Raw genomic sequence first — 8,671 nt, 5'->3', positions numbered from 1 at the left:
AATCTCAGGGATCAGGCAGCACTGTATTTTATTTATTGCTTCATTCCATTTATATCCCATCTTTTTCTCCAAGGAGCTCAAGGGGGCATACCTGGTTCTCCCCTTCCTCGTTTAACCCCCACAACAACCCTGTGAGGTAGGTAGGGCTGAGAGTCAGTGACTGGCCCAAGGTCACCCAGTGAGTTTCATGCTCGAGTGGGGATTTGAGCCCTGGTCTCCCAGGTACAGTCATACCTCGGAATAAATATGCTTCAGGATAAGTATTTTCAGGTTGTGCTCCGCGGTGACCCGGAAGTAACGGAGCGCATTACTTCCGGGTTTCGCTGCTCATGCATGCGCATGCACAGAAGGTCAAAATGATGTCACGCACATGCTTGGAAGCGGCGAAACACAACCCACGCACACACAGACGTGCAGTCGCATCTTATATTCTATTCAGGATGCAAACAGGGCTCCGGAACAGATCCCGTTCACATCCCGAGGTACCACTGTACATGTCTGACACACTAATCACTACACCATATACCTCCAGATCAGGCACTCCGGCTCAAATGATTCACCATGCCCACCTGCATCCATCGTGGCTAAAGGTAAAGGTAAAGGGACCCCTGACCATTAGGTCCAGTCGTGGCCGACTCTGGGGTTGCGGCGCTCATCTCGCTTTATTGGCCGAGGGAGCCGGCGTACAGCTTCCGGGTCATGTGGCCAGCATGACTAAGCCGCTTCTGGCGAACCAGAGCAGCGCGCGGAAACGCCGTTTACCTTCCCGCCAGAGCAGTACCTATTTATCTACTTGCACTTTGACGTGCTTTAGAACTGCTAGGTTGGCAGGAGCAGGGACCAAGCAACGGGAGCTCACCCTGTCGCAGGGATTCGAACTGCCGACCTTCTGATCGGCAAGTCCTAGGCTCTGTGGTTTGACCTGCAGCGCCACCCGCGTCCCTTCGTGGCTACTTATGCACAAATACAGTCAATTACAATTTTGTGAAGGGGTTCCGTTTCCGGCCCCCGCACATCAGTGGAGCGCATAAAAGCATGACCAACCCCATTCCACAAAGCCCCATCCCAGTTCTGCACTTTTTAAAATTATTTTTTGTCACATTTTCCATCCCTTTCAGGTTTGGATCTGTGTGCGAGTGCATGGTCATGCATCTTGTGGGTGCGTATTAATCGGCCATTGCCTGTACACTCTAAAGATAGCATGTGGGGTACAGTAATGCTTTGTAAACAAGCATTTTGGTTTCCCTGAAAATGTCCCGGTCCTCAAACACTCTGCACTTCAATCGGGAGAAAGCTACTTGTGAAACGTGGACCACTTATAAACACCATCTCCAACTCCTCAAAAGATTCCATCAACAGTGTCTCTGAAAAAAATTACACATACCTGGGAAGACAGGCAAACTAATGCCAGTGTACTGGAAGAAGCAAAGATCACCAGTGTTGAAGCGATGATTCTTCAACATCAACTTTGTTGGACCGGTTACGGGTAGGTAGCCGTGTTGCTCTGCCGTAGTCGAAACAAAATTAAAAAAAAATTGGTATGAGAGCTCATACCAATAACAAACTTAGTTGGTCTATAAGGTGCTACTGGAAAGAAGAAACCCCCCATTCACAGTCTCTAACTAGGACAATGACTGTTGACACAGGCACCATGCATACATATCCAACTCCTCGAAAGATTCCATCAACGGTGTCTCCGAAAAAATTTACACATCACTTGGGAAGACAGGCGAACTAATGCCAGTATACTGGAAGAAGCACCAGTGTTGAAGCGATGATTCTTCAACATCAACTTCGTTGGACTGGTCATGTTGTGCGGATGCCTGATTATAGTCTTCTACAGCAACTACTCTATTCTGAACTTAAAAATGGAAAGTGTAATACTGGTGGTCAACAAAAGAGGTTCAAAGACTCTCCCAAGGCAAATCTTTAAAAAATGTAGTATAAACACTGACAACTGGGAAACACTGGCCTGCGAGCGCTCCAGTTGGAGAACAGCCTTTACCAAAGGTGTCATGGGCTTTGAAGACGCTTAAACTCAGGATGAAAGGGAGAAACATGCTAAGAGGAAGGCATGTTTGGCAAACTCTCACTATGATCAACTCCCGCCCAGAAACTTATGTCCCCACTGTGGAAGGATGTGTGGATCCAGAATTGACCTCCACAGTCACTTATGGACTCACTGTTAAAACGGTATTTATGGAAGACAATCTTACTTGGCTACAAGTGATCGCCAAAGAAGAAAAAGAAGAAAGAAGCAGGTTGGATAATGGAAGATGCACGTCCAAAAGAGGTCATGTATTAAAGGTGCTCTCAAAGACACATCACTCATTAGCTGGAAATATAAATCTGTCTTCCAGCCAGTTCCAGATCTTAATACATAATGAAAAGTCTGGCACATGATGTTCTGGTCTGTGCCAAAAGCGGTGCTAAAAGGCTCTCCGAACATCACCTGGCAACATGTGGAACTGACTTAGGTCACCTCCAGCCCGCCAGCATTTCATGAGAGAGATCCAAGCACATACCGGAAATTTAGGTTTGCGCAACTGAAGTAGATGAAAGTGCTATGTTGCAACACACCCAGTGTTTTCGCTCTTAGGAAAATACAGTGGAGAGCTCAGGACGAACACATGATGAACAGCAAGGCACATAAACACCCCAGAGGCAAGTCTGCTTGAGTGCTCATTATTGTATAACCTCCCCACCAGCAAATCAGAACAAATGCTCAACAAAGACCAGACATAGTCTAAGCTCCGCAGAGGGGGCGGATAGCTCAGTTGGTTAGAGCGTGGTGCTCATAACGCCAAGGTTGCAGGTTCAATCCCCGTATGGGACAGCTGCATATTCCTACATTGCTGGAGGGTAGACTAGATGATGATGATAATAAATTTTATTTATACCCTGCCCTCCCCGGCCAGAGCTGGGCTCAAGGTGGCTAACACCAATAACATTACAGTAAAAACATAATAGGGGAAAAAACCAATTTAAAATACAGGTTAAAATGCAATTTAAAATGCAGCCTCATTTTAAAAATAGCCCATAATCAAAACCATAAGGGGAGGGAAACATCATGGTCAGACTGAGTCCAAGCCAAAGGCCAGGCGGAACAGCTCTGTCTTGCAGGCCCTGCGGAAAGATGTCAAGTCCCGCAGGGCTCTAGTCTCTTGTGACAGAGCATTCCACCAAGTCGGGGCCAGTACTGAAAAGGCCCTGGCCCTAGTTGCGACCAATCTAATCACCTTATGACCTGGTACCTCCAAAATGTTGTCATTTGTGGACCTTAAGGTCCTCTGTGGGGCATACCAGGAGAGGCAGTCCCGTATGTACGTGGGTCCTAGGTCGGTCCCTTCCAACTCTGCAATTCTATGATTCTGTAAGCTTTGGGCAAGAAAATCAGGACAAACACTCAGTAAACGGGATTATTTGGAGGAGCCCACATATTGAGTCAAGTTCCTCATTGATAGAAAGTCATGTATATTCTGAAGGGCAGCATCTCTTCAGGGCTTCTTGTAGAATCATAGAGTTGGAAGAGACCGCAAGAATTATCTATTCCAACCCCCTGCAATGCAACATGGGGCTTGGACCCACATCCCTGAGATCAAGAGCCTCACGCTCTATGGATTGAGCTATCCCAGCTTACTCCCATAGGGCTGATGTCCCAGTCTCTGCTAGCTGGGATCTGAAATGCGAATACAGCAGGGGTCCCCAAACCAGGGTCCGCGGGCCAGATAAGGCCCAAGGGACTTGTTTATCCGGCCCGCAGCGACCCCCACTGCCCGCTCTTACCGGACGAGCACCAGAAATAGCTTGTGCTCATGTGCAAGTGTTATTTGCGCATGCACATGTGTTATTTACACATGCACAAGTGTTATTTGTGCATGCGCAAGCATTATTTCCGGTGCACATCAGGGTCGGAGGAGGCCCATGCACATGCGCACAAGCTATTTCCGGTGCTCCTCTGATCCGGAAGAGCGTCAGAAATAGTGTGTGCGCACCCATATGGGCACTCGCTCCCCCGCCCTCCAGCCTGCCGCGTGATTGGTGCTGGAGAAACCGGCCCGAGGCGCGGTAAGTTTGCTGACCCCTGGACTACAGCTTCAAAGCATGTAGAACGAAGCTAATTCAGCACTACTTAGCACTCATCTCATCTCATCTGCGCATCACTTCTCAAGAAAAAGGGGTTTTTGTTAGGTAAGGCTCAGCAGCAGCGATGGGGAAGCCCCTATCTGGGGGGGGGGGGCGCTAGCCAGTGGCAAGTGCGGCAAAGGCTGGGGTTGGCAAACACACAACCACTTTCCATCCTATGCCCAGGCAAACGAGAGTAATTGTCACAGTTCAAGGACACATTTCAGCCAAGTAAAAATCACTAGAGGAAGGCGGGGAGCAGGATCCGTGCTGGGTGTGACCTGGGAGGGAGGGGCAGCATGGGGTCAGCAGAGTCCCGAGGGCCAGGCAGAGATGCCTGGGGGGCCACGACCCCCAGGTCTGAGGCTCACCACCCCTGCTTGACAGTTCCATTCTCAGGATCCAGCTGGTTGCCATGTTTAGGGTTTGTGGGGAAAGAGAGAGAAAGGAGATTTAGCTCTTGGGTACAGTGGCTGACGATCCTAAAAGCTTCTTGCTTTGTCCTGAAGCAAAGATGTGAAATGGTTTGTTGTAATTTTTTCCTTATTGTGCTTCTTTTGGCATGAGCATTTGGCAAGATGCACTCTCCTTGTTCTTAGCCTCTGCTGATTACACAACCACAGCTGGATTCTAGGGAGGTCCTCTGCAGGGGATGCTCAGTCAAAGATAATGCGGGAGAAAAGCTGTTTGACTCGGGCAGCTGGGTCCATTTTAATCTCTCTTTTTTAAATGAACTCTCTTAAGGATGTTATCTGGTTGTTGTTGTTGTTGTTGTTGTTGTTGTTGTTGTTATTGTTGCATTTTAAAAAATGCATATTAAGGGGAAAGGGTCAGCAACCCTGCAGTCATTTTTATTGGAAAATTGGGTCTTTCTATCACGTGTTGGCGCAAGAAAATGCAAATCCACCCACAGTGTGAGGAGCACTGTGAAATATTCGCGGAAGGAATCTGTGCATTTTATCTGCTAGCGTACAAGAACCTATTTTATTTATTCGTTTGTATTTTTTACTTAATGCACCATCCTGTCTCCAGGTACTGTTTTATGTTATGCATTTATCTTATTGAAAAAACCCCTGTCAAATCTATAAAAAAAAATACAGGACACTTAAAGTAATATTTCTAATTGCTCTTCTTTTCAGTGCCCCACCCATTTGGAACTAAATAGCACAACCACCTCCCTTTCTTCTTATCTATTACATCTGCGGCGCTGGGGAGAATCAAGGCAATTCTGAAAGGTTAACCATGCTAGGTTGAAATTCCAAACACACTGACTAGGGTGTCTAAGCGCCATTCAGCACAATGGGACTTTACTTCTGAGGGCTGTGCTGTTCATCTCTTGCAGCAGCTGGGGAGGGGGCTGCAACTCAGTTTGAATCACAGAATTGTAGTGTCGGAAGGGACCCCAAGGGTCATCAATTCATCTAGTTTGCTTTGAAGGAATGAGGTCCCAGGTTCCATCCTCTCCAAATAAGGGCTGGGAATTTTTCACAGCCTGAAACCCTGGAGAGCAGCTGCCAGTCAGTGAAGACAATACTGAACTAGATGGACCAGTGGTCTGACTCAGTATAAGGCAGCTTTCTAGAAACCCACCTAAAGAATCCTAGGTAAAGGTAAAGGGACCCCTGACCATTAGGTCCAGTCGTGACTGACTCTGGGGTTGTGGCACTCATCTCGCTTTATTGGCTGAGGGAGCCGGCGTTTGTCCGCAGACAGCTTCCGGGTCATGTGGCCAGCATGACTAAGCCGCTTCTGGCGAACCAGAGCAGCGCACGGAAACGCCGTTTACCTTCCCGCCGGAGCGGTACCTATTGATCTACTTGCACTTTGACGTGCTTTTGAACTGCTAGGTTGGCAGGAGCAGGGACCAAGCAACGGGAGCTCACCCCGTCACGGGGATTCGAACCGCCAACCTTCTGATTGGCAAGTCCTAGGCTCAGTGGTTTAGACCACAGCGCCACCCGCGTCCCTAGGGCACCTTAAAATGCTTAAAGGGGGATCGGAAAGAAGAGGCAGAACAGCCTTTTTCCATCATCTAGTTCTGCCACTCCCACGCCACCAGAGAGCCTACTCAAGAACCATCTTGCCCTGAGCTAAGAGAGATTTTTTAAGCCCCCACCCTGTCCTTTGTAGCTTGTGTCTGCTATTTTTATTTTATTTTAAACAGGTGCCTACTGTTTTAGCATTTCTATGTGAGCCGTTTATCGAGGACCACTAGCAAAGGGCTTTATAAATATCTTAAGTGCACACACACCTATTAAAGAACCACCACATGCCACAGAATCATAAGAGTCAGAGAGAGGGCTCTCCAGGTGTCATCTAGTCCAGCCCCATCCTGGTCAGGGCAGGAAGTTCAGAGTTCGAGCAGCCCCTTGCTCTCCCACGGACCACCTGACAACACCCACTTCTCATGATAGAAGCATTTTAAAACACACACACACAATAGCAACACCAATCCATTATTATCCTAAAACACACACAAACACCAAGGAACCCAGTGCTGCAAGATCAAAGTGAAACCTCTTTGGGATGAGGAGAATTATTGCTATTATTATTCATTTTTTTACTATTGTTTGTATGTGTACCCATTCCCTCTGCACTTTTCTGACCGAGTCCCCTTTGGCAAAGCTCTAATCCGGATTCCTGCTCATAGGGGCCTTCGCACCCCCCCAATAAAATAATTGAGGGGGCCTGCCTCCCCCCAAGTTAATGGGCATTGCCAACAAATGGTGTGTGCATGCTGCATCTTGCGATCGATTATGCAAGGGCGAGGCTTACCTGGGGGACTCCTCCCCCATATATTTTATTCAGATTGGCATCCCTTGTCCTGCTCGTCTTGAACCCGCTCGCCTCTGCCCCTTTGCCCATTTCCTGGCAAGTGGCTCCCTTTGGCAAAGATCTGCTGTATTCTTGGAAACCGCTCCTCCGTGCCCCACCTCTGCTTCCCGGGCGGGTTCCCCCTGGGAAAAGACCCGAGAAGGCCCCACATCCAATACATCGCCCCTCCCCATAGCGCCGTCCCCCCCCCAACCCACACACACGGCCCGCACCGCCTGGCAACAGAGGCGGCTGAGCCTCAACGGAGCATCATTGCATAGTACATCTTTAGGAGATGTAATGCAAGCAGCGGGCAACGCGGGGACCATTCTGTCCCCTCCACGGCTCAAATAGAGGAGTGGCTTCACCCCCAGGCAGATCCAGGAGAGGTGGGGTGAGAACGCACCATTGCACCCCATTAGGGGTGCCAACCTGAATAAAATATTGGTGGGGGGAAGGAAGCCCCGCATAATCGATCACAAGATGCGGGGCGCACATACCATTTGGATGGCAATGCCCATCAACTTTGGAGATCCCTGGCCCGCTCAAATATTTTATGGGGGGGCCAAGGGACCTCGGCTCCCAGGAATTGGCTGCTATGTACCCCATGCCATCTTCTCCGGGCTCTCCTTGCAGAAGGGAGTTTGGCTGGTGAAGGATGCTCGGCTCCATCCTTTCAGGGCAGGGCGGGTGGGGTGGCAGCGAGCGAGCGTGCATGCATGCACGCATCCCGAGATGGGAGAGATCCGGGGGTCGGGATCGGGATGGGGGGGTGACGACCGCAGGCTTACCAGCTGCTGCGCCGTTGCCCGCTGCTCCTTGGGCGGACGCACGATTTATCTCGTCCGCCTGCCGGCCTTTCTCTGCATGGTGCGCTCCCCTCTCGCCCGCGCGCTCCCACCCACCCACCAAAAAGAGAAAAGCCCACCCCAGAGGGCTGTCAACAGGCAAGGCTCTCCCTCCTTCTCTGCAGCCAAGCCAGGCAAGGCGGTTGCGCAGCCTCCACGCCGCTGCTGAGCACTCTGGGACTCGTAGTTCTTGGGACTCCGACGCATCCCTTGCCTGGCCGGGGTCTGCCCGGTCCAGAACCGCACCTAATGCATTTTTTTTGGGGGGGGGGAATGCAATGCAGGAGTCTATTTATCTATTGCATTTGCACCCCAGCTTTTCCTCCAAGGAGCTGAAGGTGGGTCGCACAGCCATAGGCTGTCAACTTTTCCCTTTTGTGAAGGGAAATTCCCTTATTCCGAATAGGATTCCTCGCAAGAAAAGGGTGAAGTCAGTGGCGTAGCGTGGGTTGTCAGCACCCGGAGCAAGGCAAGTAATTTGCGCCCCCTAACCCATGGATTTTAGCACTCGGGCAGAGAGCTGCGAGTGCAAGCACGCCCCCCCCCCCATGTTGCGACCGGTGCGACCGGCCCCCCCTGCACCCCCCACGCTACGCCACTGGGTGAAGTTGACAGCTATGCGCACAAAACAGGCATCTTTCCCCACTCTCCATTTCATCCTTACAGCTTCTTTGGTGATCACTCGTAGCCGAGTAAGATTGCCTTCCATAAACACGGTTTTAAAAGTAAGTCTGTGGAGGCCAGTTCTGGATCCACATGCCCTTCCACAGTGGGGACATAGGTTTCCGGGCCGGAGTTGATCACGGGGAGGGTTTGCCAAGTGTGCCTTCCTCTTAGCACAATTCTCCCTTGCGTCCTGAGTTCGAGTGTCTTCAAAACCCAAG

At 50.1% G+C, this 8,671-nt stretch overlaps 1 protein-coding gene across 1 annotated transcript in view; it reads right to left on the bottom strand.

Annotated features, from left to right (window-relative positions):
- The window catches only part of TMOD2 (tropomodulin 2), a 42,482-nt gene extending 34,583 nt beyond the window's left edge, over positions 1–7,899 (bottom strand). Inside the window, exon 1 of the mRNA XM_081170086.1 lies at positions 7,731–7,899. The gene's annotated coding sequence lies outside the window, so the exon portion shown is untranslated. The remainder of the gene's footprint in view (positions 1–7,730) is intronic.
- Between the last annotated feature and the right edge of the window lie 772 nt (positions 7,900–8,671).

Source organism: Podarcis bocagei (genome assembly GCF_964188305.1).
Source record: "Podarcis bocagei genome assembly, chromosome: 14".
Classification (NCBI taxonomy): Eukaryota; Metazoa; Chordata; class Lepidosauria; order Squamata; family Lacertidae; genus Podarcis; species Podarcis bocagei.
This window is presented reverse-complemented; position numbering and strand designations above follow the sequence as displayed.